General features: G+C 53.2%; 1 protein-coding gene and 1 long non-coding RNA gene across 6 annotated transcripts in view; both read left to right on the top strand.

The window, feature by feature from the left end:
* The window catches only part of KAZN (kazrin, periplakin interacting protein), a 1,012,902-nt gene that overhangs the window by 802,342 nt on the left and 183,087 nt on the right, over positions 1-27,473 (top strand). The gene's annotated exons all lie outside the window — the stretch shown is intronic.
* Positions 23,728-26,036, top strand: LOC119870495. Its single transcript, XR_005356166.1, has 3 exons — positions 23,728-23,845; positions 24,641-24,803; positions 25,874-26,036. It is a non-coding gene; the product is annotated as an uncharacterized LOC119870495 (long non-coding RNA).

Here is a 27,473-nt window from a genome sequence, read left to right as displayed (position 1 = left end):
CACTCCCGCAGGCCCCCACACAAGGTGCCCCCATGTCTGGGTTTGGTCAGCGTTTCCAGCCTCTACCCATGCCAGGATTGCCAGCACCGGGCACATTTCTAAAGGGCCAGATGGTCTCTCTGGGAACATTGGCCCAGAGTTCATGCCACTGGCAGGAGATGATAAATGTGGGCACAGAGAAGTGTTTTGAAATGGGACCCAGGGGCCCAGGGGTATGGACTGCAACCCCTGTGATCAGAAACACTGCTTTTTTCTGCCCCTGTAATAGGATTTTGAGAGTTAGCCTTCTTCTGAGCATCCCTGTGTGCCAGACCGCAGGCGTCTTTAGGTAAGGGAGCTTAGCCTCTTGCTTCTCCGAGGGTCGTCCGCGGACCAGCAGCATCAGCGCCAGGAACTTGTTAGAAATGCAGAATCCCAGGCCCTCCCCAGAATTGCTGAATCCAAACCTGCATCGCAAGCAGATCCCCAGGTGGTTCCTGCGCTCACCGAAGCTTGAGAAACACTAAGTCAGACTGAGCCTTCGGTTGCAGGTGAGGAGCCCGGAGGGTCCGGAAAGCACAGAGCCGAGATGTGAGCTCCTCTGGCTCGCTCCGGAGCCCAGCCACGTGCTGCATGCACTTAACAAGCTCTCCTGGAGGACCTGTGTGGCATGCTCGGGTCCAGAGACTCCAAGGGGAAGCCGACTTTATCCCATCCTCGGGCACCTGCGGCTTAGTGGGAGGCGGGACATCCGTAGGACGATGGCTACGACGACGTGGCGCTGACCGTGGGAGGGCACACAGGGGCCACCGGGCAGAGGAGTGTAGCGCTGGGGCTGCTGAGGCCACAGAGGGTGTGTGTTCCACTGACTTGGTGACGGCCCTGGGCTCCCGTCCTGCCTCCTGGCCCCACTCCCACCCCGTCCTGCCGTTGACCCAGAAGCACCTGCTCAAGGAAACATGGGGGCCTGGCCCGGGGCCACTTGGCACAGATTGGGGCCACCGCCTGAGTCCTCTACGCACCTCACAAGTTCCCACTGGGGCTGAGATACCACAGCAGTAGGGAGCCGGTGGCCCGTGGACCGCTCTTGGCCAAGGAACAGAGATCCGAGGGAGAGTGAAGACGGCCTGATTTAGGGGGCAGGGCTGTGCTTCTGGGCCAGGCTGCCTTGGCTTTGAGGCCCAGGGAAGCTGCAGAATTGCGGGCGGGGACGACTAATGTGGCCTGTTGCGCATTGCATGCCGATGCCCCCTTCCCAGCTTGCCCAGAGGAGCGCCAGAGGTCTGGGGCCATAGTCTCAGTTCCATGAGAATCCCTGATGCCCCCCAAGGATGCGGCTGGTCCTTTGGGACTGAGCCCCCCCACACTTTACAGAGGCAGAGACTAAGGCAGAGAGAGGGAAAGGACCTGCCCTACAAAATCTTCTTGAGCCCACATGTTGACCAGCAGGCCACCCGGTGCATAAAGACCGACAGTGTCCCTGGGGTTTTGTGGAAGACCCTTGCATGTTGGGGCTTTCCTTGCAGTAATGACTTAGCTCTCCTAGTTGGTGGATGGCAGGGGGAGGGGAAGGGGAGGGGGGAAGAGAAGGGAAAGGATCTCATCCATGAAATGCAAGGCCCCGTTCAAGGTGGGAGAGGCACACTTTGCAGTCGCTTGGGTGTTTCTGAGCTTGTTGGGGTCCAGCCACTGTTCTCAGGAGGGGGACTTCCAGAAATGGTGACACTAGATGGTTCTGTGGCCCAAAACTCACCCGGCTGTGGAAGCGGCCCCGAAAGACCCGCCAGTGTGATGATTCTGGGAGCAGGGCTCGGCAGCGCTGAGGCAGTGGGTGGTGGGAAGGGGACTGTTGTTTTTAATTTAGCTCTGAGATCAGGGTCCGGGGAAACGTGGCCCAAGAATTTACCAGGGCTGTTTGCAGCCTGTTTGATAAACTGACGATGACTTTAAGAATAGGACACTTCCCCTCTCTGGTTCCTCGCCTTGGTGTCTGTCTCCCTGCTACCCAGCGGGTTATTTTTATCTGTTGCCTATTGTTCTGGGCTGAATGATCCTTTCCCAGCCCAGCTGATAAGGAGAGTTTCTAAATGAATTTGCACCTCGCCTAAAGGCTAAATGGCTTGTCTTATCTGATTTTTGTCAACAGTCCCCCCCCCACCCGACACCTCCCTCCGCACACACAAAACCCCACCCTTAGACATCTGTGCTCCCTGTCCCATTCACTTGCCACTCCCTTGCCCACCTGACCGGGGGTCCTCTTGCATGGAGATGGCTGGCTGGCATGGTCTTGTGGCATTGGGGGCACCCAGGCCAGTGTCCGTGACGTGGGTGAGATGCCACAGGGCCTTCCCTGGTGGTGGAAGCCTGGAACACAACCCTGGTGGCTGCCTGCAGCCGGGGAGGGAACCAGCTCACCTCCGGGTAGCCGTTACGTGCTGGGCACTTCGCACACCCCTGGGCAGAGAAGGACGGATCCCGCTTCACACAGGGAAATCCTGACCCCCGGCCCAACCTTGCCCAAGTGCCCCCTGGTGAATGGCAGCATTAGAATGTGAAAGCACCTCTGAGCGCTAGCCGCCTGCACTAAGGCACCAGCTTGCCTGTGCAATTGGAATAGAAGCTTCCAGAGTAAAGAGAGGAGGAAGCATGCTTCCCCACACACCCAAGTTTGAAAAGAGGGAGAGGCTGCTTCCACTGCTGCTTGTCAAAGCAGTTCAGTTGAGGGATTGATTTTTCAATAAGCCACCAAGACGATGGTACATTTACTCCTTATGTTCCTGACACGGAGCGCGTTAATAATTGCGAGGCACCGTTGGGATACGGCGGGGAGGCGATGAGAGGACTTACATCCTTGGGGCTTGGGTGCAAGCCCTGTAGTAGTTGCTGCAAGGGCCTGCGCTACAAGATCAGATGCAGAGAGACCCTCCGAGGTGTTGGGTGACACTGTGGCTCTTGGCCCATGTGAGGACGATGGCCCTGCCAGCTGGGGAGGGGCGCAGAGAGGGGAAGGGGGGCGGCAAGAACCCTCACGCCGTTGCCAAATAAATGTGAAGAGTGCACATTCCCCGCTTCTGCAGAGGCCAAGCCCTGAGGAACTTGCATTTTTCATGTTTCTTAAGTCTTAGCTTATTCTCCCAATGGCGAGAGCCATCGTGCCCATTCTTTTTTCTTTTTTTTTTAATTTTTATTTATTCATGATAGTCACACAGAGAGAGAGAGGCAGAGACACAGGCAGAGGGAGAAGCAGGCTCCGTGCACTGGGAGCCCAATGTGGGACTCGATCCCGGGTCTCCAGGATCGCGCCCTGGGCCAAAGGCAGGCGCCAAACCGCTGCGCCACCCAGGGATCCCCCATCGCGCCCATTCTTCCGGGAGGCACATGAGCATGCGTGAGTTGTTGGGCTGTTGCGGCCTCAGTTAGAGATTTTACGATTCAAGAGCAACTCAGGTTGGTTCTTCTCATTCGGTTGCTCCTCCCCGGGAGGTGGGTGAACGGGAGCGGCTTCATTAAGCAACGAAGGCCATGAGGGACTTCAGAAACCACCCTCAGCCACATGCAGGACTCTCCGCAGGGGACACCAACTTGTACTCAGAACGGGGGAAGATGGGCTCGAATGCACAGGAGAGGTTCGGGTTGGAGGTCGAGAGAGAGAAGCGGGCCAAGCAGCCGTGAAGGGAAAGAGCACAGGCTCGGGAGTCAGCTGAGCTCGGGTCAGGACCTCGCACGGGCCACGTGGCTTTTGTGAGTCACACAGATCTTCTTTGCAAAAAGGAGAGCTTTCTTGTTTTTGTTTGTTTGGTTGTTGGGTTTTTTTTGTTGTTGTCGTTGTTTTCTCAAAATGGGTATCAGGAGGATGACATGAGGTCATGAATGTCAAGCACTCGGTCACTGCTGTTCATATTACCAGTGTGAAATGGCAAACAGGTGAGCACGGGGGGAATGCAGGAGACGTCTTCACAAAGGACGCGGACCCCAAGAAGCTCTTCTGACCTCCGTAATCCTGCGGACAGAGCCCCGGCCACCCAGCCGCGGGCTTGTGGGACTCTAAAGACTGGGGTGAATGTGATTGGGAAGGGGGTCCCTTAGATTCTCTGGGACCCAGCTCTTTTTTTGCAATCTTGAGGATGCTCACGGATTCATTAGCATGTCGGTGACTTTCTCCCAACAAAACCTTTTGAAATGTTTTGTCACTTGATTTCCCTTTAGGCTATTTTGCTCATCGTCTGGGAAAAACCATCCTAGTTGTTTCAATTTAGAGTCCCTTACGTGTGGCTGACAGCAGGGCTGGCCTACTTTTTTTTTTTTTCCTTCTTGTTGTAATCATTTTATTGAGATACAACTCACATACCATAAAACCCGCCCACTTTCAGTGGACAGCCCCAGGCAACCGCTACTCTACTTTCTATCTCTGTAGATTTGCCTATTCTGGAAATTTCACTTAAACTGAATCATACAATATTGGTCTTTTGTGACTGGCTCCTTTCACTTAGCATTACGTCTTCGAGGTACATCCACATGGTAGCATGTGTCGGGACTTAATTCCCTTTTTTTTTATGACAGGATAATATTGTTACGTGGATGTATCGCATTTTGTGTATCCGTTCGTTCGCTGATGGACGTTTTGACATTTTTTTTCCACCTTCCAGCCATTGTGGATAATACAACTGTGAACACTCATGTACAAGTTTCCTTTGAGTTCTGTTTCTCCCTTAAAAACAGATCTCCATGGGAACAAGTACTGGCAATATTAACTAGAGCTGAAGACAACATACTTGAGAAAGATATAAATTTAGAGGAAGATTGAAAGATACCCAAAACCCTGTCTTTGCCTCTTATTCCATTGGCTTGCACTGGGAGGCCTCCACCAAACAGCCTCTGGAACCCCCCACCCAGTGAATCAGCTGGAAAGATGTCACTGCACATGTTCATCCCGTGCATCCTATGAAGATCCACGAGGTAAAATTTCCTTTCTTACAATACGTTGTCTTTCTCAAGTCAACGTCCTAAGAACCGTAATTCTAAGTAGCGGACTTGGTTTCAGCTTATGGATCATGAATCCTGTGGGTAATCATACCTCCTTCTGGGCCGTGCTCACCCTGGTGCCCGGAGGCAAATTTCCAGGCCAGCTCTAGTGACTGTTCAGAGCACTCTTCGTGCATTAGCCCGTGTCGCCTCCCGACAAGCCCACGCGACACGGGAGCTCTTACGACCCCCACCCTGCATGCAAGAAAGCAGAAGTAGAGGACTCGCCCAAGGTCACCCGGCAGGAGTTTGGCAGAGCTGGGTTGCAAATCTTGGCGCCTTTTTCGTCTCAAGTCTGGAGCTCTGGAGCGCTGTCTGCATGACTGTACGCATTTCTGAAAATCCGCCTCAAATTCTTCCTGAGGAATGTGGAGGGTGGGGTGTAGAACCCTCCCGTCTTTAACTCCTTTCATCCACTGCTTCATGTAACCCCGATCTGATCCCCGATCTGATCGCCGCTCACCTGCTCTGAATCGAATTAGAATGTCCTCCCGGTATTTTAAGGCCATCGGGACAGCCTGATATCAAAGCCCCTTATCCAGCAATGTCTTCTCGCCGCCGTAGCCGTGATCAGTTGCTTGAACTAATAGAGAGGGCAGGGTTATTTTGTCCTTCTAGGCTTTTCTGTGTGTCTGAAGCTTTCCAGCGGTTTGTCCTTCTGTCCCCACCATATCTCCTTAGACCTCTCGTATCAACCAGCAAGCATCAGTAAGAGAAAGCGAGCAGGATGTGGTGGCAGGACCATTGAGCCTCGGAGCCTTGCCTGGATGTTCCCCACCCCAGTCATCGCTCCCCACCCCAATCATTGCTCCCCTGGTGCAGAATCCTGGGCAGCCGGGCCTCCGGGGTGAGGTGAGCTTAGGGAGGGCGTGGTGGTGGTCTCAGCAGCCATCGCAAACCACAGCCAAACCTCCGCTCGCTGGGCCCAGAGACCCTCCGTGGGGAGACCCTGTCTCTCTTCCTCAGGTATGGGGCACATGTAGCTGGATTCGCCTTTTCCATTAAAATGTTTCCTTCTTCTTTCCGGCGCTGTGGTCAGGGAGAGAGGCCCGTAGACTCTCTTCCGGGATTTATTAAGATTTTCTTTGTGGTCCAGGGTGTTGTCAGTGTTTATAAATATCCATGGACATATGAAAGAGAACAGGTGTTTCCTCTTTAGTATCTGTACGCGTGCTGGGTGCTCAACACACACGTATGTCAAATTGAGAATTGTGTCTTCAGAATACAGCTAAGTGAAACGAAGTTGTTTTTTTTTTTTTTAAAAAAGATTTTATTTATTTATTCATGAGAGACACACAGAGAGAGGCAGAGACACAGGCAGAGGGAGAAGCAGGCTCCATGCAGGGAGCCGACGTAGGACTCGATCCCGGGACCCCAGGCTCAGGCCCTGGGCTGAAGGCAGGCGCCAAACCGCTGAGCGCCCCAGGGACCCCCTGAAACAAAGTTTATCAAGTGAAACCATAAAGTATTTTTTCCAAGGGACCTAAAATAAATTATCGGAAGAAGCGGGGTCTAGTTAATGAAGCATCTGTCTGCATTGGGGCACTGGGGCTGCTCATGAAAACAATTACTTCTTATCAGATTCAAGTTGCTAAGAGGGCTGTTTTGGCCTTCACTCAGTTCTCGGTGATTTGCGTGGCCTTTTTCTACCAGAAGGAATGGAAGGAGAGCAAGCGAAGAGAGCCCTGGGGTGATGCAAGGAGCAGGACGGAATAGCAGTGAGGCATTGTTGTCCCTAGAGCCACAGGAATTCTCCTAGAAGGTCCAATTTCCTCCCTCTGCTTGTTGCTTCCCCGAGCGTTAGGTGTCCTGGCCGCCCGCCACCTGTCAGTTGCTCTGACGGTCTCCCCAGGAAGCGCCCCGCTCTTCGTCCACGTGGTTTTGGTGGGGCCCAGGCCAGTCCTGAGCACCTCGATCCCTGGGCCACACTGGTAGGTTCCGGGACCGGGGCTTGACCCAGCCAGAGCCAGAGACGCGCACCGAGAATCCGCCCGAGACCGTGGGACGAGAGGCACAGGTACCCACGGGAACTTGAGCAGGGCTGCTGGCAGCCGTCCCGGCGCCAGGAGGAGGGAGCCCGTCTGAGCCAGGAACGGACCCGACGAGGGGAGCCAGGAAGGCGGAGAGAAAGGCCCAGGAGTGGTACAGTTTGAGCTCCTTGGCAAACCTGAACCTGATCGTGGATCGGTCCCTGCACATCCCAGGGACGGGAGCCCATGAGCCCGTGCACCACGGAGGGGTCTGCGTGTGGGACAACAGAGGACCTGCCTGACACCAGAGGACCCCGCCTGACATATCCCAGGTGCGCCATGAAGGAAGCAGAGGGTCAGCCTGAGCAGGAGGCAAGGCCCCCTCGCGACCCTCCGACAACAGAGTGACCATAATGAAAATACAACCTGACGATTGCTGTAAGCGATGTACGAAGCGAGGGTCCGGGGACCCGGGAGGGGACGCGGATGACCTTGTGGCCGTCTGCCTGCAGAAAGCCCTCTGCAAAAATAAATAAAATAAAATAAAATAAAATAAAATAAAATAAAATAGAAATGAAATAAAATAAAATAAATAAAATAAAATAAAATAAAATAAAATAAAACCCTCTGCAAGGAGGAGTGTTGGGGTCTTGCGGTGTCAGGGTGTTGAGCCTGGGAAGCGGCACCTGGCTCTCCTGGGGGAAGGCGGGTTGGGGGGGAGACCCCTGAGAGTTTCCCATTCCAGTGCACTTCCCATCAATCCAGCTCTGTTCTGATTAGACCCGGTAGGGGTTTAATTGCTTTGGATTGATTTTTGCCACCAGTGCCTTCCGAACCCCCAGCCCGGGGACGAAGAGAGATTAGTCACGTCAGGGAGGCTCCCTACCGGCTACAGTGAAAATCAGCCAGGGGTGAAGACGATTTAAGAGAATTTTTTAAATCTGCATCCCCGAATGTACCTAGGATGTGAGCAGGCTTTCTGACAAATGGTGACCAGAGCGCTTCGTGCAAACACAGCCGTGCTAATCCCGGGGGCCGCCGCCTATTACACGCTCCGCGGAGGGCTCACACGGTCTGGGCCCTGCAGATAGACCCCAGGACGTGCTCAGCTTTGCAAACCAGGACGCAGGGCCCGTGTCACCGGTTATCGATCCCTGGCACAATGCATGGGCTGTATTGGCTACTAATTATTCGAATTATTGCCCCCATTGTACAGCATCTCATTTCATCTTCGTGATAACGTTGAGACGAGTAAGGTGTCGTTCCTGTGTTGCAGATGAGGGAAGAGAGGCTAAGGGATGGGCCCAGCCAGGAAGGGCCAAAGCTGGGATTTCATCCTACTGGGGGGTCCTGCTCCTCCTACAGAGACACTTTCCACGGCGGAGTCTTTGCAGCCCTTTCGTTTGCAACTGCGGAGCGATGAGTGGCTGTTAAGGAGTCGGCCTTGGGTCAGGAGGGACGTCAGCCAGACTCCGTAGGACATGAATCTTCTTTTTCCAGGATGCTCAGCACAGGTGGGGGGTGGAGGGGGCGCTCCACCCCCACCGACTTCGCTCACGGCTTCACAGGAGTGTCTGGAGAGCCGGAATCTTCTTTTACAGGACAGCTGTTCAAGTTCGGCGATGACTTTCTCTGACAAGTGAGAGAGGCTGCAAACACATTGTCAAGGGAAAGGGACCGTCTCCACGGTGGCCCCCACCGTGCTTCGGGGGTGTCAAGGCGGGCAGGCGGCGGGGGGGGGGGGTGCTCAGCCCCAAACCCTGAAGTGGAAATGTTGACAGAGCCAGGGAGCAGGCCGTCGGGTTTCCAGCCTGCCCCACGCCGGCGTCCCCTCCGCGAGTGGCAGCGAGCGTCGCACTCAGAGCCTGGGCTCCGAATTCAGGTCGCCAGCGGCCCTGTGTCTGCTGCACTTCTCCCCCTGGACCCCCCATCGTCCCCACGAGGCGGCTGTCGTGTTCCGGGGGGACGCACACGAGTTTCTCCACGTAAAAGGCTCCAGCCAGAGCCCAGCCGCTGACTGCCCGGTGCCCGCCGCTGCTGGTGGTCACCCCGCCCCGGGCCCGGCTCACCGGCTCGTGTTTCTGATCAGATTCGGTGGCCGGCCCCGGGGATCTTACCCCTCCCACGCGGACTGACCCACGCAGCAGGAAGCTGGTCCACGAAGGAGGCAGGGATTCTAGTGGCGGGCAAACCCACCTCTGCCCCCCGCCCAAGGTCAGGGACGCCTCTCTCCACCCCCGACGCCACGCCTGGGGACGCCGGAGGAACCGACTTTTCCAGACAAATATGTGGATGCGGCTCCTTCCCAGTATGAAAATAGGTCGCCCTGGGACTGGAGTAGCTAATGAAGGTGATAATTAGAATTGCTTATTAGGACCTGTCTTCTAAAGTTCATTTTGTGCTTTTAATAGAATCTACGATGCATCTGCTTAGCGGGGATGAAAGATCGCCCTGGTTTGGTGTATTTTAAAACAAGATCCTCGCAGCCCGGCTTCTCCTGACGCTCCGCCCCCAGCCCTGCCATCTGCCGCCCAGGTAGCCGCGTCCCCCGGTGAGCCTCGAAGTCGCACCCAGCGGGCGTCCTGCCGGGAGCCGCCAAGCCAGGGAGGTGCCGGCCGCCTCCCTGTGAAGGCACAATCCCACGCAAGCCGCTCTGCTGCTTGCTCTCCAGACTGTTCGAGGTGGAAAAGCATCCGCCTCCCGCACCCGAATGTTCCACGTCCCCCTGGACCCCCAGAATGGGACCTGCTTTGGATGTCTGAGCTTTGTGGATATAAGGAGTCAAGGTCCCATCAGGATCTGAGTGAGCCCTAACCCTACGTCTGGTGTCCTTATGAGACACCACGTGGAGACACACGGGGAAGCCCACGGGGTGACTGAGGCGAGATTGGAACGATGTATCCGCAGACCAAGAGGTGCCAAGGACTGCCCGCGGCTCCCGGAGGGACCCGCCCCTGACCCCCGGGGAAGCGCGGCCCTGCCGACACCCTGGCTTCCAGCCTCCAGCCTCCAGAGCTGGGGGAGGATGCACGTCTGTGTTCCGGGCCCCCTGCGTGTGGCACCGTGGCACGGGAGCCCCAGGAGAGTGTCGCAGGGTCCTTCCTCCAGCATCTCGGCTGTGCTCTCCCCTCTGCCCGGGACTGTCTCCCGGCTGCCCCCCACCCCCCAACTTCTTCTTCTGTCCCGGCCACGTGTCCCCCGGGCTGCCTCTGCTTAGGACCTCAGCTTAGGTGAGAAGCCTTCTTGGATTCCCCAGACTAGGGGCCCCCCTTCGCCGGACACCCCCAGAGCCCTGCACGTCCCTTCCTGACCCTGATTGTGATTTATCATAACCGTGTGTCCACGTCTGTCCTCATCACTAGACGGTGGGTTTGGGGAAGGCACCACCATTGTGGGTCTCGTCCCCTGGCTCGTCCTCGGGGCCTGGCATCGTCGCTGGCATCAGTGGGACCTCGGGAGGATAATGTGCGGTAGTCGTTGAAGTGAGCGACATTCCTGGCCACGCGTGGCTGTGCAGTGAGCCTCTCTTGGCCCCTGGCACCACCTCCACCACAGGGAACAAGGCGGCAACCACTGGGCGGCCCGGTGGCTCAGCGGTTGAGCACCTGCCTTCAGCCCAGGACGTGATCCTGGGGTCCCGGGATCGAGTCCTGCATCAGGCTCCCTGCATGGAGCCTGCGTCTCCCTCTGCCTGTGCCTCTCCCTCTCTTTCTCTCTCTGTGTCTCTCATGAATAAATAAATAAAATCTTTAAAAAAAAAAAAAAAAAGCAGCAACCACTAAAAGGTGGTCCCATTCCACTAAAAGGCCTCGAGACATGGCTCACTGGTCAGTTGAAAATGCCAGTGGATGATGCATGTCACCCCCATGGGATGAGGCCCCCATGTCGTAAGCTCTCTGGACCCCCTGCCCTTCTCTTTTGCGAGGACTTTGCTCAGAGAGGCGTGTTTAGTAAATCACCTTATTTCTAGCAGGTGAACAGAAAGGAAGCGCCCCCGCCTCCGCCCCATACGCTCTTGCGGAGTAAGATGGATGCTCTCTCCTTATCATCCCTCTCTCCCTGGAGCCTGGCACTGAGTTAACGGATAGAAAATGCTTAATCCTAAAATTGCTAAGCCCAGAGAAGTCCAAGGGTCCTTCCAGCCCTCTGAAGGCCTCCGGCCTGGCTCCGTGCACATCCTCACACCTAGCCTGAGGCTCTCATGGTGGAGTTCCCTGCGGGGAGACCCTAGGCTGGGGAGAACTCTGTGGGGATTGGTGGCCTAGAGAATCCCATTATTACTGTGGTATAAACTTGCATTTGAAAGGAGAACAGGGCAGGCCGGGTGGCTCAGCGGCTTAGCACTGCCTTTGGCCCATGGCGTGGTCCAGGAGTCCCGGGATCGAGTCCCAGGTCGGGCTCCCTGCATGGAGCCTGCTTCTCCCTCTGCCTGTGTCTCTGCCCCTCTCTATGTCTCTCATGAATAAATAAATAAAAATCTTTAAAAAAAAAAAAATGAAAGGAGAACAGAAGCAGGAAGCTGAGTGAGGAGGGCCATTCCCTCAGCCCCCCAGCCCCACCTTGCCATGACCTTTTGACCTTGAACCCCAAGGTCAGTCTCATTTTCTCCAGGCCTCACGGGCCGCAGGGCTTGATAAGGCCGAGCCAGGGTCCCCCAAGGGGCAGGGGAGCCAGGCCCCGAGCAGTGGAACATGGAAACGTGCCTCGGAGCCAAGCCGTCCCTCCCGTCCCTCCCCTTCGCCCTCCGCTGGGTGGGGAGATGTAGTCTGCACCAAGGCTGTGCGTGGGCTGAGAAGGAAACCAGGGGACCAGGGCACCAAACCAGAAAGCTCCGAGCATTCAATTCCCCCGAGACCAACTCCAGCCGCCTTGCCGGAGGCAGAGTGACCGTTGGGTCTGGGGGCGTCCATCCCCTCCCTGGACCACGGGCACGGCGGGTTCCCTCGCGTCTCTCTGCCTGTTCCCTGCCCTGCAACGTGGGGGAGCTCCTAGCACCCGTCTCCCGGGGACTGTGTTTGTTCCGTGAATGGCACCAGCGGCCACCCTGCCCGGTGCCTTAGCGAGGTCTCTGCCTTCTGGGTCGGCCCCGCTCCGGCGCCTTGGGAGACACCCCCAGAGCACCGCAGCGCAGGTGGGCCGCCCTGAACCGGTGGGCTCGGGCCGGGGTCTGCGCCCTCAGCTTTGCCGTGCTGAGCCTGAGATGTGCAGAAGGTTCTGGACTGTGCTCAGCACAGTCTCCCCGCGGGGCGACCCCACAGAAGCACAGCCAGAGCTGCCTCCAAGGCCGCCGGAGGGGAACTGTTCTGACGCCCCCCAGAAACGCTGGGTTTCACCACCACTATTAATCGCCGCTGCATCCGCTGGGCACTCACGGGGTGTCAGGCACCGTTCTGACACTGTCCCATTTCAGAGATGGGGAAACTGAGGCTCAGAGAGTTGAAGCAACTCCCCCAAGGCGGCGCAGAACAGACCTGGGATTCCAGCCCAGGTGATGGCCCCCAGAGGCTGAGATCTTACGCCCCTGCGGGGGTCACTGCGCCAAGTGAGCACCTGGCCGCTGCCCCTTCTCAACGGGGCAGCCTGCAGTCACGTGACCTGGGAACCCCCGGACAAGCCTCGAGTTTGAGGGATCCAGTTGAGACTCCCTGTGCTGCCGGCCTCGCTCCCGCACGTCCTTCCAGAAATGGGGCCAGGAAGTGAAAACTGACTTTGGGGGCGTCTGCTGGGCTTAGCTCCCCTTCCTTGTTCTCCCTCCCCTCCCGCTCCGTCCAGGGAGCCCCGTGGTGTTGCTAGGTGGCCCTGAATTGCTGAACGGGAAGCTGGGGCGGGGGGGCCCTCCGGGAACAGTCCCTGCTGGCATCTTGGAATGTTCTGGTGAGCGGGAACGCCCCAGTTCCGGCCCCAGCCTGGGATCAAAGCCTCAGCTCGCCCTCCCACTTACACCCACTTCCTCCCTCGTCGGCCCTTCCCATCTGTTTCTTTAAATCGCCACTTGCGTTTTTGGAGGGTCTCGAGCTTCTCCCCAGCTCTGATGTCTCTTCTCGCCTCTCCTCTCGGGGCGAGCTCGCGACCCTGCGTGGCCTGCCCCGCGTGAACACAATTCGGGGGCTGCCCCGGGCCGTGGACACGTAGCCCAGGGGCCCGAGTGTCTGTTCCGCACAGCGCGGCTCTAATCACAGGCCGCGGCCGGAGACCAGTCGTCCCATGAGTCACGAGGCCCTGTGGCTGGGGCGTCGCGGTGTCCCCGGACGAGTTCTGTGGTGGTTCTCTCTTCCCCTGCCATGGTGTTTTCTGCGAAGCAGAGCCCGGCAGTGGGGCTGGCAAATGTCGCCGCCCCCGGACCGCCTGCAGCTCCGTGTGCAAAGGTCTTCCCTGCGTGGCAGGGCGAGAAATGCCGGTCTTGATTGGTTGCGGGGGTTGAAAGCAAGGGTTTGGCTCCGTGTCTGGCTAATCGATATCCCGAAGCCGTGGCTGGGGGTGACGTTTGAATCCTTGCTTCTGTTCTCCTTCCTGTTGGCAAATTATAGGCTTTCAGGTGCGGCGCCTTCATTTTGCAGAGGCTGCGAGGAGCAGCTTTAATTAGCAAGCAGACCTGCTGGAAAAATCCAGCGTTATTAAGAGCCTCGCTCCATGCGGTGGCTGCCAGGCGGTGCCAGCCCCCTGCCCTCTGCCGTTTCCTTCCTGCAGATGCCCCATACCCTGCCCCACACTACTTTGCCATTCGTCCCGAAGTCTCCAGGGAGGAGTGAGAAAAGGGTGAGAAAACTCACAAGTTCAGATTTTTTTTCCCCCATTGAGGTGAGGACTCTGTCTCACCTCATCTCATCTCTGCGGAAAGTCTCAGAATCCATCCAAGGTTGGGCTTGGCCTTTGACCCTCAGATCCTGCTGGGCAGATCCACTGAGGGTTGGGTCTGTGGGCTCAACTCTGGGAGAATTAAGTCCCTTCTCCTCAAAAGTGAAGACCACCAGCTTTGGAGCTGGGACAGGCTTTGTGGGTTTGGGTCCCAGCTCTGCTCCTAACTTGCTGTGTGGCTTTGATCAAATGGCTTAACTTCTCTGGTCTTCGGTTTCTTCATCTGTATAATCTTCATCTGCTAAGTATGACGACACTCTCATGAGTTGCTATGATGTCTAATGGGCTGAGGATGGTGGGAAGGGGAGCTTGGCATGAGAGTTGTTGCATAGTGAGCTCTAACCCAGGGTAGTAGCTCTGAGGGTTGTACGGTGTTTGTGGGCCTGCCGGCATGCTGTTCTCATCACTACCTGCTGAACCTACTTTACAACCTCACGTGCAAGAGCCCTGACCAAGGCCAACCAGGAGTGGTGAGAAGTTACGACTCCTCGTGTCAGTGAGCTCCCCACACCTGCCTGGGGGCCCGCGGTAATCCAGGAAGTTCATCTGATGACCAGGGAATGGTGGAGTCTTCCATCTACCCTGGGCTCAGCTGACCTGGTCTTTGTCCAGGCCCACCTGACCCCCCAGGGGTGGAAGCACTTCTGCCTAAGCCTATGGGTTTCTTTGGCGATAGGTAAGGAGGCAAGTGTGGCTTCAAGCTGGCCCTGCTTTCCTTTCGTATACAAATCTCCCGGAGGCCAGGGGGCTGAAGGACCCGCTTTCTTTTGGAGCAGGGGAACTGGAGAGAACTGTACATTTAAGTAGCTCTGGTCTGGAGTTTCATAGCACTGAAATCAGTCACAAATTGTCATCTCAATGGGGCATGTCCCGCCATCATTATTAGTGGGCTTGTGACGGAGAAGTAAGGAAGAAGTTTTCTGGGCATCTTCCCCACTGCCCCAGTCTGAACCAGAGACGTCACCTGCAGGGACCCTAGCACCTGCATGAACAGCAGTGTGCGTGTGTGGGGGTCCTGATGCCATGTAGCATTATTAATTCTCTGACTTCACTCATTCACTTAATGCAGGAGAAACAGTGCTCTGAATGACCAGAATTGAGTCACAAGCTCATCCTGGAATCAGAGTGGGGTCAACCCCACCTGAGGCTCGTGAACTGAGAGTAGGGGAGAGAGATGTGGCCAGGAAAAAGGGGGTTGCTGTTGCCAGAGAAAGGGGCGTGAATAATGCACAGACAACATGGCAAGAGGCCATCACCTGCAGATAGATAAACAGCTTGATTGCAATACTGCCAGCAGAATTACTTAGGGCACAAGCCTTCGGGGACCCAGCTCTGAAACCACCCTGCTTTGAGAGGAAAATGGACTTGGAGTCAGAAAGCCAGAATTCAAGGCTAGCCTCTATCTCATGCTGGTTGTAGGACCTCTCTGGTTTTTTTGTTTGTTTGTTTGTTTGTTTGTTTGTTTTTTGCCATCTACAGAATGGGAAAAAGTACTTCATGGGTTGCTTATATGACAGCACTACTGTCATAACCAACTAATGTTTTGTTGTGCAAAACAACTTTCTACAGTGATTAAAAAGGTCCTATGTCCGCACTGTCCAGTATGACAGCCACTAGCCACATGTGGCTGTTGAGCACTTGAAATATGGCTAGTGTGACTAAGGCACTGAACTTTTTATTTTATTTAATTATAATGAATTTGAATTTGAATTTAAAGGGTCACATGTGACTAGTAGCGGCCATACCAGGCAGCCCAGCTATGAAGTAGTCAATGGAATCATGAATGTGAAATTGCTTTGTAAAGGGCGGTAAAGGACTAGTCACCACACGCCTAAATTGAAAGATCCATGGATGGGACCAGATGTTACATGAATAAGTCCATATCATGCTTATTATTATTGTAACTAGTGATCTCAGGAAGGCCTAAGACCCCAAAAGAAGCTGATTTCTGGACATCTCCTTCCACATGTGAAGAGTTAATACACTGGACCTCCCATGAACCTAATTCCCAGTAGGAAATTATAGGGACAGACTCATTCATTCATTCTCCTCTCACTGGCTGTGCACTTGGCATTGTTCTAGCAGTTAGAGAGAGAACCATGAAGATGCCTTCATGAAGGTTATGTTCCAAAGAGGAGAATCGAACGTCACACGAGAAAACAAATGACTAAAATAATATCAAATAGCAGTAGTGCCGTGGAGAGAAATAGTCAGGAGAAGGAGCCCAGTGCCATGGGCGGAAGCTAGTTCACAAGGATGGTGGGGGGAAGGCCTCTAGTAAAGCGACATTTGAGAAAGTACGAGGGAAGCCAGAGATTGAGCCATGCGTGGACCTGAGGGATGAGCCCAGAGAAGAGAAGGAGGTGAGGATGCTGGACCAGTGTGTCGGGGCCATGTAAGCAGAGATGAATCCAGAGGGAGCCCAGAGGGGGTGGCCTTCAAGGCTGCTATAAGGTTTGGGTTCCTTCTGAGTGAAGTGGGAAGCCAGTAGAAGGTTTAGAGAAGAGGAGGGATGGGGGATCTGGTATATGTTTAGGTTGTGTTGATAATAGATACTCAGGGGGGAAGACAGATAGGGAGGCCTGGCACTAAATCCAGGCAAGAAGAGGTGATGGTGATGGAACCAGAGGGAACAGTGCAAAGTGGCAGGATTCGGGATTTGGGGTAGAGGTAGAGCCAACTGAACTTAGTGGTGGATTCAGGGCACCTGAGTGGCTCAGTTGGTTAAGAATCTGACTCTTGATTTTGGCTCAGGTCGTTATTTCAAGGTCATGAGATCAAGCCCCACATTGAGCTCCGCACTGAGCGTGGAGCCTGCCTATGGCTCTCCCTCTGCCCCTCCATCCCTGCCGACTCCCTCTACTTGTAGATTGGACGTGAGGTAGGGGAAAGCAGAAAAGTCAAGGATACTTCAGGAATATTAGCTTGAGGAGCTGGAAGGAGGAAGGGCAGGAACTAGTTGAGAAAAGTGTAGGGTGGGGGCAAATCGGGAGTTCAGTTTGGGGCATGTCATGTTTGAGGTTTTCTACGAGTCATTCAAGAGTTTGGAATTGAAGAGAGAGGTCAGGGCTGGTCATATAAATGTGGGGCTCGTTAGCATAGGGATGGTATTTAAAGCCAGGATACCGGGCAGGTGGATACGGGTAGAGAAGAGAGGAGGCCCAAGGCTTGAGCGCTGGGCCCGCCAACATGTGGAGGTCAGAAGGAGGAAAGGGGATCGGGCAAAGGCTATCGGAAAGGAGCAGGGCAGGCGAGCTAGGAAGAAACCAGCAGAGCACGGGGGCCCGGAAGCAAGGTGTGTCGAGGAAGAGAGAGTAACCGTTCGATGCTGCTGGGAGGTTAAGTAAGATGAAGCTGGAGAATTGACCGTTGGGTTTAAGAGCGTGAAGGTCAGTGGTGACCTTGGACTGTTCAGAGGAGTGTTGGCATGAACTGCCAGCTGGCTGACGAGATGGGTGGATGGAAGGTTAACCTGACTAATGCGGCTCACTGCAGCATCCCTTCACCTGTCCCAGCAATTAAGCAGATGTTGCCTGACGCCCTGGATGCCAGAACCAAAAGCCATCAAGACCAATCTTGTCCATTTTCCCAAATTCCAGGGTTAGCCCAGAAATGTTGTTGTGACCTCTGCTCGTTACAAGATTAGAATCTTGGCGTCCCACTTTCATTAGTCTCCTTGTGATTACCCATAATGCTCTCAGTTGAATTTTTCCTCTTTTGGAGGCTTGAGGAGGGAAACGGGGGCGGGAGGGGGGGGACTGAGAAAAAAAAAATGCCAGCTCTGGGATTCTGGATTCACTTGGTTTTGTATTTGCATTTGCCTTACCGCCGCTTTGCCAAACATCCCTGCCTTTTGCGGAGAGCGGATTTGCAGAGCCACCTACCTCTGCAAGCAGGCATCCTGGTGATTCTCTTCCACTTTGAAGCCAAGTGAGAAAAGCTTTGAGATGCACTTGTAGGTTGTAGTCCGGGGAGCTAGAGATGTTATGCAAAGTGCTATTTATCTTTTCATGGGTTTATCTGGGTATCCTTCCTCAGGAAGCACGGAGGCTGGAGCCCAGTCAGTCAGCCCGTCTTGCATTGTCCTTCACGTTTTTGTTTTTGTTTTGTTTTGTTTTTAAATTAAAAAGCCTCTTTGCTGTGAAGCAGCCTCTCCTTTCTCCTGATACTGAAAATCAGGCAGTTTGGGAGGCCTGAGGCTCGGACCGGGCTTCCCACCCAAGGGGGTCTGGAGTCGGCTGTGCCAGGCTCGTGGCAGCCCAGGGCTAACCTCTCAAGGATGTGGGGAGCCTCACACTGGCAGCTCCGAACGATGGTGGTGAGAGTATTTACACCAGGGCGATTGGCATCGACTGCAGCCCAGGCTCCTGCCTGCCTCCAGAGCTGATCCTTCGACGCTTCCCAGCTCGCCGCCGCCTCCACCTGTCCCTCTGGGATCCGTCTCGGGAGCGTCCTGCCTCCCTGGAAGGAAAGTGCTTGAGCTCAGGCATGACTGTCGCACACACAGAGCGGCTCGGAAAGATGTGCTGCCCACAGACTCTCACGGGGGCTGTCTTAAGCGAGGCGACAGCATGATGGGGGACAGCTGCCCTCCCGTGATCGGGGAGATGGAAGGCAGTTCGGCTGAGAAGAGGAGGAAGAAGGGGACCAAGCGGGGTTGTGATCATGGCAGATGTCACCATCTCGCCTCTTAGGGCCCCGGAGAGGCTCGTGGCAAAGGCAAGAAAGACGAGGTGAGGAGGTGGCTTGACGTAGTCGTTAGTGTCATCATTTGCCTGTCCCCGATCTCACCGGCACATCACCACCTCGGTTGTCACCTGTCCAGTGTCTGATCCGTGTTTACGACCTGCACAGATGCAGCCGGCAACCTGGACGGCCTCAGGGTCGGCGGCTGCTGCGGGCTGTGGCTGAACCTGCTCGTGGCCACGAAGCAGAGGACAGATGGTGGGGAAGCCCCGCCCTGGGTGTGCAGGCAGGAGCCGGGCTTGTGCCCGTGCCCATCACTTCTTTGCAGGACTGTGCAGGGGACGCAGACATGGTGTCATGGAGTAGTTAGATGCGGGGGTCTGCAGGTACATTGTCTGGGGTCAAGTTCACGCTGCTACTTACCGCCTCTGTGACCTTGAGCACATTGCTTGCCCTCTCTGTGCACCTTAGAGTCCTGCCCATCCATAAAATAGGACGATGGGATCCCTGGGTGGCTCAGCGGTTTAGCACCGCCTTCAGCCCAGGGCGTGACCACGGAGGTCCTGGGATCGAGTCCCACGTCGGGCTCCCTGCATGGAGCCTGCGTCTCCCTCTGCCTGTGTCTCTGCCTTTCTCTCATGAATACATAAATAAAATCTTTAAAAAAAAAATAGGACGATGATAATGATGACGATGTACCGACAAGTCATGTGCTTGTGAGGATTCGTGAGGAATCTATGTAAAACATTTAGAACAGTGCCTGCCACATAATGCTTAATAAGTGTCAGCTGTTATCATCCCCTTCCAGGCTTTTTTTTTTTTTCCCCCAGTGGGCATGTCTGGATTTGGAAAAGCCCGGTCTACCACGTAGGATACTGCAGAGCCATTCACTCTGGAATCATAACCAGACAAAATAAAGAGGTCTTTGGGCAAGTTGAAACCAACTTGTGTTAGTCAAATGTGCGTGAGTTTCAGGTGAGAGAAACTCGACTTGAATTGTCTTAAGCAACCGCCGCTACCACCACCAAATGCAATAACTATGGCTCAGGTCATTAAAAATGCTGGGGTGGATCCTTCAGGTATGGCTGGGTCCAGGAGCTAAGCAGGGTCACCTCATCTCTTTCACATTCTCCTCCCACCTTAAAACTTGTGGCTCCACTTCCTTTGGTTCCCCTCGTATATTGTCCCCATTCTCTCCAGCCGAGGTAGCCTTCTCCCGTGTAGCTAGGTAGCTGGCTTCCAGTATCATCCTTACATTAGGGATCTCCAAGGAACAGAAAGCATATTTTCTAGGAGCTCCAGGAAAAGTCCCAGGGAGGACTCTGATGGGCTCACCTTTAACCACATGCCCACCCCTGATCCAATCACAATAGCCAGAAGGGTAGATAGAGTCTATGACAGACAAAAGCCATAGGCTAATCCCTGGACTGAAAGAGAAGCAGATGGAGCCAGCTCAGCTAGCCCAGAAGAGCTGATTCTCCAAAGGCGGAGTCACGGTCAGAAGAAAGGCTCCAGAGGCCTCCAAAGCTTGGGTTCAAATCCTGGCTCCTTCGCTGCCTACCCCGGTCCCCTAGGACAAGCTCATTCCCCCTCTCTGTGTACTCCAGTTCCCACGTCTGTAACATGGCAGTAGTAATCGCGCCTACCTTATGAGGCTCCCGGGAACAAAAAATGTAACAGATATAATGGAGAACAATACTTGGCACTTAAGAAATACACGCTCAATAAAGCCTGTTGTCTTATCTGATATTCGCAGTTATCGTGAATATCCTACAAATACTTTCATTAATTAAACAAACGTTTTAGTGCCTGCTATATGCCAGGCCCCATGCCAGGCCCCAGATGTCCTGCTGGACCCTACAGCCCATGGGGAGAGATAGACATTACGCGAACGATTATGCGGTAATTGAGGGGGAGGGATGGATTTCTTATGCAAAGTAGCAAAGTGGAAAGATAAGAAGGCTGAAGTCCAACCAACCTACACGTGGCGCTTGGCTTCAGGCCCCAGCTCTGACCCAGATGGGCTTGACTGAGGACAGTGCATAGCAGTGCATAGCTCTTGGTTGCCCTCAACGTTTTTCTCTCTAAAATAGAACAACAATTTCTGGTAGATTCTGACCCCAACAGCCTAACACCCCTACAGACCTGGGCTCATCGATTCAGACCAGGATTTCTGAGGCCATGTGATTCCTTGTTGGGGCTCTTCTATGTACCATAGAATGACAAGCAGCATCCCCAGTCTCTACCTCTAGAGGTAACAAGCAACCAAAACTGTCTACAGGATTGCTGAATGACCCCTGGGAGCAAAGCCCTCCCACCCACCTACCCCTACTTGAGAACCACTGCTCTAGAAGAATCTCTCTGCATTTGGTCTGAGGCTCCCCTCCCCAAGCCTCTGTTCCCCCATCTGTCAAATGAATGGCTTGGTCCAGAAGATGGATAGCCAGAGACCTCCCCAAAGCAGAAGAGCTGCCCCCAACTCCAGATTTCATGGTGAAATCCAGCCAAGTTCCACCAGCAGGAGACAAGGAGGACAAGGAGGTCAAGGAAGAGAAAGGCCATTGGAGCTTCAGCTGGACCATTACAGAGACCTCCAGACACTCGTGTGTCCACCCTCTATAGCCCCTTCCCTTGCTCTGGGCCTTCTTCCTGGCTGAGTTGCCTGTTGGCCACGACCCTGACCCAGGTGCTGGAGAGACACCTCTCCCTCCTGCATCCCAGAGAGAATAGGAGAGTCAGTTGAGTGTTAATGAACCTCCTGGAGAATTTGTGGTGGATATTGATCTGGTTCCTGGCGCCTGAAATGACCTCATCCCCACCAGAGTGGCCTCTTGGCCCTGGCTTCATGTTTCTGAGGGACCTCGCCCTGGTTTTTTTCTTGAAAGGTAATCTTCTTGCAGCTCAACTTTGCAAAGCAAATGAAGAGCCTTCTCCTTTCCCTTTAAATGCCCACGCATACCTGCCACGAGCAGGACGGACCTCTGTCACAAGGTGTGGTGTCACATTGGCACCTGGGCCCTGGAATAAGGTCTCCTTTCAAACCCCAACTGGGTCAGTAGCTGGCTAGCGACCTCAGGCAGGTCACTGGTTCTCAGAGTTTCAGTTTTCTCATTAGGTAACAAAGACTGGAGTGAATACCCCATTCATGTGCATTTGTTGTTGGAATTAAGTCAATTAATACATGTAAAGCCCTTAGCATAGTTCCTAACACATAGAAAATACTCAATAAAAAAAAATCATTCATCAATAGTTTACATAGATTATGATTGAGAAGTCATGTGGGATTATTTATATCCAGTGCTTTGTAAACTCTTCAATGCTACTTATGAGACTAAATAATTCTAGGATGTTATCAACATTATAAATATCACTCTGCCAGCTTTCCAGAGGAAAATAGCCGGATACGATCTGTCAGTATCACAGTCCATCAGCATCAGGCGATGCTTGCACTGGCTTCAGGGTTGAAACAGCCTGGATCTCTCACTGGAACAATCATTCAGGAAGCGGACTTGTTGGCTCAGATGGACTCAAAGCCTAGCTCTGAAAAATCCATGCCACAGAGCTTGGGCCCATCTCCGTAAGGACCAGCAGGTTCCCAAATGGATGATGAGAGTATAATCAGATGTGTGCGACTGTATAGGAATAAAGACCCTCCCTCCTGGAGTGGACGTGTCTAAGATACACTCGGGGCCTCATGTCCTCATGGAGACCGTGACCACAACGGAATGGGCCCCGGGTGGGAGCCACCACCTTAAGGACGTTGTGCGCATTATCTCATAAATCCTTACGGCTTTCTAACCTTTTGTTATAAATGATGAAAAAGCTCAGAAAGATTAAATCCCATGCCAAGGACTGCAAAGTAAGTCACAGTACAGGTGAGCCCCTACGCTGGGCTTCTCAGACACCCGACGGCTGCAGACAAGCACACAGAAGTGCCTAGACCCGCGTTAGGATAGAGGCTCTGTCACGTGCTCGGGGGCTCCAGGGAGTGGGGGGAGGTGATAGGACAAAAGAGAGGTACCCCTTAAAATTCTGAGCTGATGATAAGAGAACCGCAAGCGCTTCTGCACCAGACCCGTGCTAAATGCTTCACGTACACTTTCCTGCTTAGTGCTTGCAACCGCTCTCCGAGACAGAGTCTCTGTGGATGCCCATTCTGTAGATAGGAAAGTCAGGGCCTGCAGGGGCCCAGTGGCTTTCTCTGGGAAATGTCTGTAATAATTAGCGGAGCTAGGGTTCGAACCCACACAGTCTGGCTCGAGTTGTTCTAGTCCCCATGGCTGAATGACAAACCATCTCCAATTTAGTGACGTAAAACACTAATAATTTTATTCTGCTCGGGAGTTTTGTGGGTCAGGAAACCCAACGAGGCTGGGGGAGCTGCTTTCTGCTCCACAGTTCCATGGCCTCAGCTGAAGCTGACTCGGATAGCTGAGAGCTTGACCCGCCAGGCCAGAGGGTCCATTTCCAAGATGGTATCTTGAGTCATCTAAAGAAGTGGGCTGGTCTGACTCAAAGGCTGGCTCAGCTGGGAATGATGATCAGAGCACCTGCCTGTGGTCTCTCCATGTCACCTGGGCGTCTTCGAGCATGGCAACTGAGTTCCAAGAGGGAGTTTTCTTTTCTTTTTATTTTTTTTTAAGATTTATTTATTCATGAGAGACACAGATTAAGGGAGAGGCAGAAACACAGGCAGAGGGAGAAGCAGGCTCCTCGCAGGGAGCCTAATGTGGGACTCGATCCCGGATCCTGGGATCCTGATATGAGCCAAAGGCAAGCGCCCAACCACTGAGCCACCCAAGAGGGAGTTTCCTAAGAGAAACAATGGGAAGCTGCAGGCCTTTCAGGACCTAATTTAGAATTCACATGATATCCCTCCTTCTGTATGTCACCGGTCACAGCAATCACCAACAGACCAGATTCAAGGGGCTGGGACATAATTGTACTGGTGCCAGGGATTGGGAGAACAGTGAGACAAACCCTCACCCTTGAGCAGCTCCCAGTCTAGTGTGGGGGAGACTCTGGTTTGGAAGAATTACACCACAGCCTGTCCTATGCTCTCGAGGCCTCTGTGTCCTGCCGTGGGCATGGAGCTCATCTCAGAGCACATGGAAACAGCCTAACAGCCCTGTCCCCTTTGCTAGCAATGCTGTGTTCTCTTTGGTTACTTGTGACCAATCCTCCACCCATCATGCTCAACCAGGTTAAGCTAAACGTTCCCAAGAGTGAATTCTCCTGATAAGCAGGGTGTTTCCAGTCGTACCAGAAAAGCCAGCAAAGTGACCGGGCAGAGAGCTCACCAGCAAACCACTTCCCAACATCTGTCATGACTGGTGAGTGCAGCAATAGGTGGCAGCACACACAGCTGGCGGGTGAAACGATGGCAGAACCAGGAGGCAGAGCCCCTTTTGAGGGCTGTAAAAAGCATCTGGGGACCCTAAAGCTTGAAAAAGACTAGGAGACAGGACCTTTTGCCACCCATACCATGGCACTGTTTGCCACCTGGCTTTGGTCTTCCGTTGTTCATTTATTCCTTCACCCACAAGTGTTTACTGACTGCTGGTTCTGTGCTAGGCATTGTCCTAAGCCCCAAGTTGCTGCTGTCGCGGGTGGTGGCGGTGGCAACTTCCTCTCCCTCTCTAGATGCGTTATGAGCGCCTCCAGGGCAAAAACTAGTCTCTGCTCCTTCTGTGTGTCTCTCTGGATCTAGTTTGAGCTGCCGTTGGAGCTGGCACTCTACAAATGCCTGTTGGGTCATTAAGACTGGACTGCATATTTTACTGTGACTCTGAGGGTCATTCTGAATAATTATGGCTAGAGCATATTTAAATGCAAAATTTCAGGTTCTTCTAGGAAAAAAAAAAGCCCATTTGAAATTTCTGAAGGGTGGCTTGGTGAGACAGTTCTGAATTTGAATTAGAACTCCTCTTCTGTGTGTTAGCTTCTCCCCTGGGGCAAGTTGTTTATTTTACCTAAGCCTCAGTTTCCTTGTCTGTAGCAGAGGGACTGGACTGTTTGGGGGCTGTTAGGGTGTGAAATGATGCCTGGAAACCACCTCCCCAGGGTTGGGCACACAGATGGTTTTGATAAACGAAGACCTACTGTTCTAAACCTACTATTTCTGGCAGGTCAGAGCTTCGAGTACACGAGTAAGGTCGTGCAAAGTGACACACCAACTCTGAGGACTCAGGGTAAGAACAAGGTGCCATTTAGAGTTCAGCTCCTCAAAGCACCATCCATCAAAACCTTGCTCTTCCAAAAACCTCCCTTCATCTCCCTGCACTCAGGAGGGTAAGTCAGAATGATTGCAAAAATAAAAGCAATTACAGAGCACTTTTAAAAATTAGTTGGCATTTACTGAGCACCTGATCTTCCTGAGGCTGCCCTAAGAACTTTGCATGGATTATTTTCACTTAAGTCTCATGACAGCCCTGCCAGGTGGGTGCTGCTATCATCCCCCTTCTACAGCTGAGGAAACCAAGGCACAGAAAAGCAAAGGGATTTGTCAAAGGTCATTCAGTGGGGAATGGAATTCAAGCTCAGGAATTTCTCTACAAAGCTGCTCCTTGACCATTATTGATAACTCTAGCAGTGGGTTGTTGGGTTGTTTGTTGTTGTTTTTTTTTAAGATTTATTTATTTATTTTAGAAAAAGAGAATGTGTGAGTGGAGGGTGGGGGTTGGGCAAAGGGAGAGAACGAATCTCAAGCAGACTTCCCACTGGGCTCAGAGCCCAACACAGGGCTCGATCTCATGACCCTGAGATCATGACCTGAGCCCAAATCTAGAGTCGGCCACGTAACCAACTGAGCCACCCAGGTGCCCCTCTAGCAGTGGTTCTTAAGCACTTTAGTCGAGGGGCACAGGGCTCCTTAGGACTCTGATGGAAGTGATGACCCTTCCCCTTGGAAAATAAATACAGGCCATGGTGGTGCCTGGACCATTTTCGCCAAAGCTGCGCCCTTCCCAAAGATGCAACCCTGAGACAGACCCAAAAAGAGGAGGGGGCATCTTTACATGCCCCTATCTTTTACCCCTGGGGTAGAATCTGGTGTAACTTATTTTAAAAATGCACAAACCCACAACATTGGATCCAATTTCAAAGGATTTAAGACTATTCCCCATCCCCTCCCTCCAAGCCTGCTCATCTCCCTCTCACGCACACAGACAAGAATCCTAGTTAAGGAACCAGGAAAATAGTTCTAATAGAGACAGTGAAGGGTCCTGCTGTAACTCTGAGCTGTGATTCTGCAATTAGCACGCCATGTATTTGTGTACCACCCCCTTGGAAATCTCTTGCTTTCCTGAAGTCATTAAGCAGTTCCCGGGCCTTCCTGTTTATGATCAGCCTTCCTCTCTCAGGTCCGCAGCTCCAATCTGTTCCTCACATCTCCATCTCACCGATAAAGAAACTGAGCCTTAAAGAGAGGATAGCATTCGCCCAGGGTTCCGCGGCCTGTAAATAAAGAAGCCCAGAGAGCACCCAACACCAACACATCCCTTCCTGTTGTGCCATTGAATTAAAGAATGAAATCAGCCTTTAATGTATAACAGCAGTGTGGACTATGTGGCTTTGATTTGAGCATATATACTGTCAAGTTCTCCAAATTGGGGAGATTTGTCTCTGGAGTCATAGAAACCCAGAATGGAGTGCATTTTTGGAGGGTTTTTTTTTAGAGAAGTGCTTCTTGACTCAATGTGCATGGCAATCAGCTGGAGCTCTCATTGAAATGCAAACTCTGATTCAGGTAGCTCTGGATTCAGTCGCCCTTAGGTCCAAGATTCTGTATTTCTAGCAAATTCCAGGCGAAGCCCATGCTGTTGGTCCAGAGATCTGCACTGTGTGTAGCTGGAGGCCAGACCAACCTCTTGCGTTTCCCTGAACAGTTTCCATAATGGAGCAGGAAGCGGTGTTATCAGAGAGCCTGCAAAGGAGGAGTGTGGTTGGGAGCGGGACCAATGGTGGTGGAAGCCATCGGCCCATGGGGCAGGGCAGAGGGGACCGTAGCCCCTGAGACTGAGTACCATTTACCATGCAGCATAAAGCTGTGCTCACTGAGGGGTCAGCCAGGGAGAGCAGGACGTTATTTGCACAGGAAAATGCCCGGCAGGAAGCTATTATCCATTGGTATCCAGTCATTATGCGCGCCTTCTCCAAAAAACGCTTTAACAAGTTACCAAGAGTCAACAAAAATAACATTATCCCTAAATTCTCCTTTATTAATCTGGAAATGAGATAATCACTGAGCTTTCGCTTAGGTTAACCCAGGAGTGCAGCCTGGGGAAGGGTGGCCCTTCCTGCCTTCCTTTTGCACACCTCTCCCCAGCCAGTCTGGCTTCCGGTCCGATTCTCCAGAGCTCCCAGCGCCTGCCCCTGGACCCTTGCACCTGCTGAGCTCATTGTGGAGAGCACTCATCCCCCTTCCCGCCAATCTGGTTGACTCCTACTATTGTTCGGGATCCCTCTTAAGTGTCCTCGCTTCTCCAGCGAAATATTCTCCGAGTCTACCAATCTCAGCCAGGTTCTTCAAAGACTGTCACTGTTGCCCCCTATTGTCTTTCGTAGCGTTCATCAAAACGCTAAGCATGTATCTATGCATGTGACTGTTGGTTGAATGCCTGTCTGTTGCACTAAAATGTTGTTAGCGTTATGTCTGGTCACCACTCTATCCCCGATGCCAGTGTATTCAAGGGTCCTCTCTCAAAAACCACCTTCTCCCAGCCACACCCCTGGCTTCTACTGACTGGACGCCGGTAGCACCTTCCCCAAGTCATGACAATCAGTCTCCATAGACCCAATGTCCTGTAGGAGATAAAATCACCTTTAGTTGGGAATTACATACATACGTATTACACACACACACACACACACACATACACACGTATACACAGACATGCACCCACGTAGTATATACACATATGTACTTAAACACGTGTGTGTTTACTCGTGTATTGCACACCC

Source organism: Canis lupus, chromosome 2 (assembly GCF_011100685.1).
Source record: "Canis lupus familiaris isolate Mischka breed German Shepherd chromosome 2, alternate assembly UU_Cfam_GSD_1.0, whole genome shotgun sequence".
NCBI lineage: Eukaryota > Metazoa > Chordata > Mammalia > Carnivora > Canidae > Canis > Canis lupus.
This window is presented reverse-complemented; position numbering and strand designations above follow the sequence as displayed.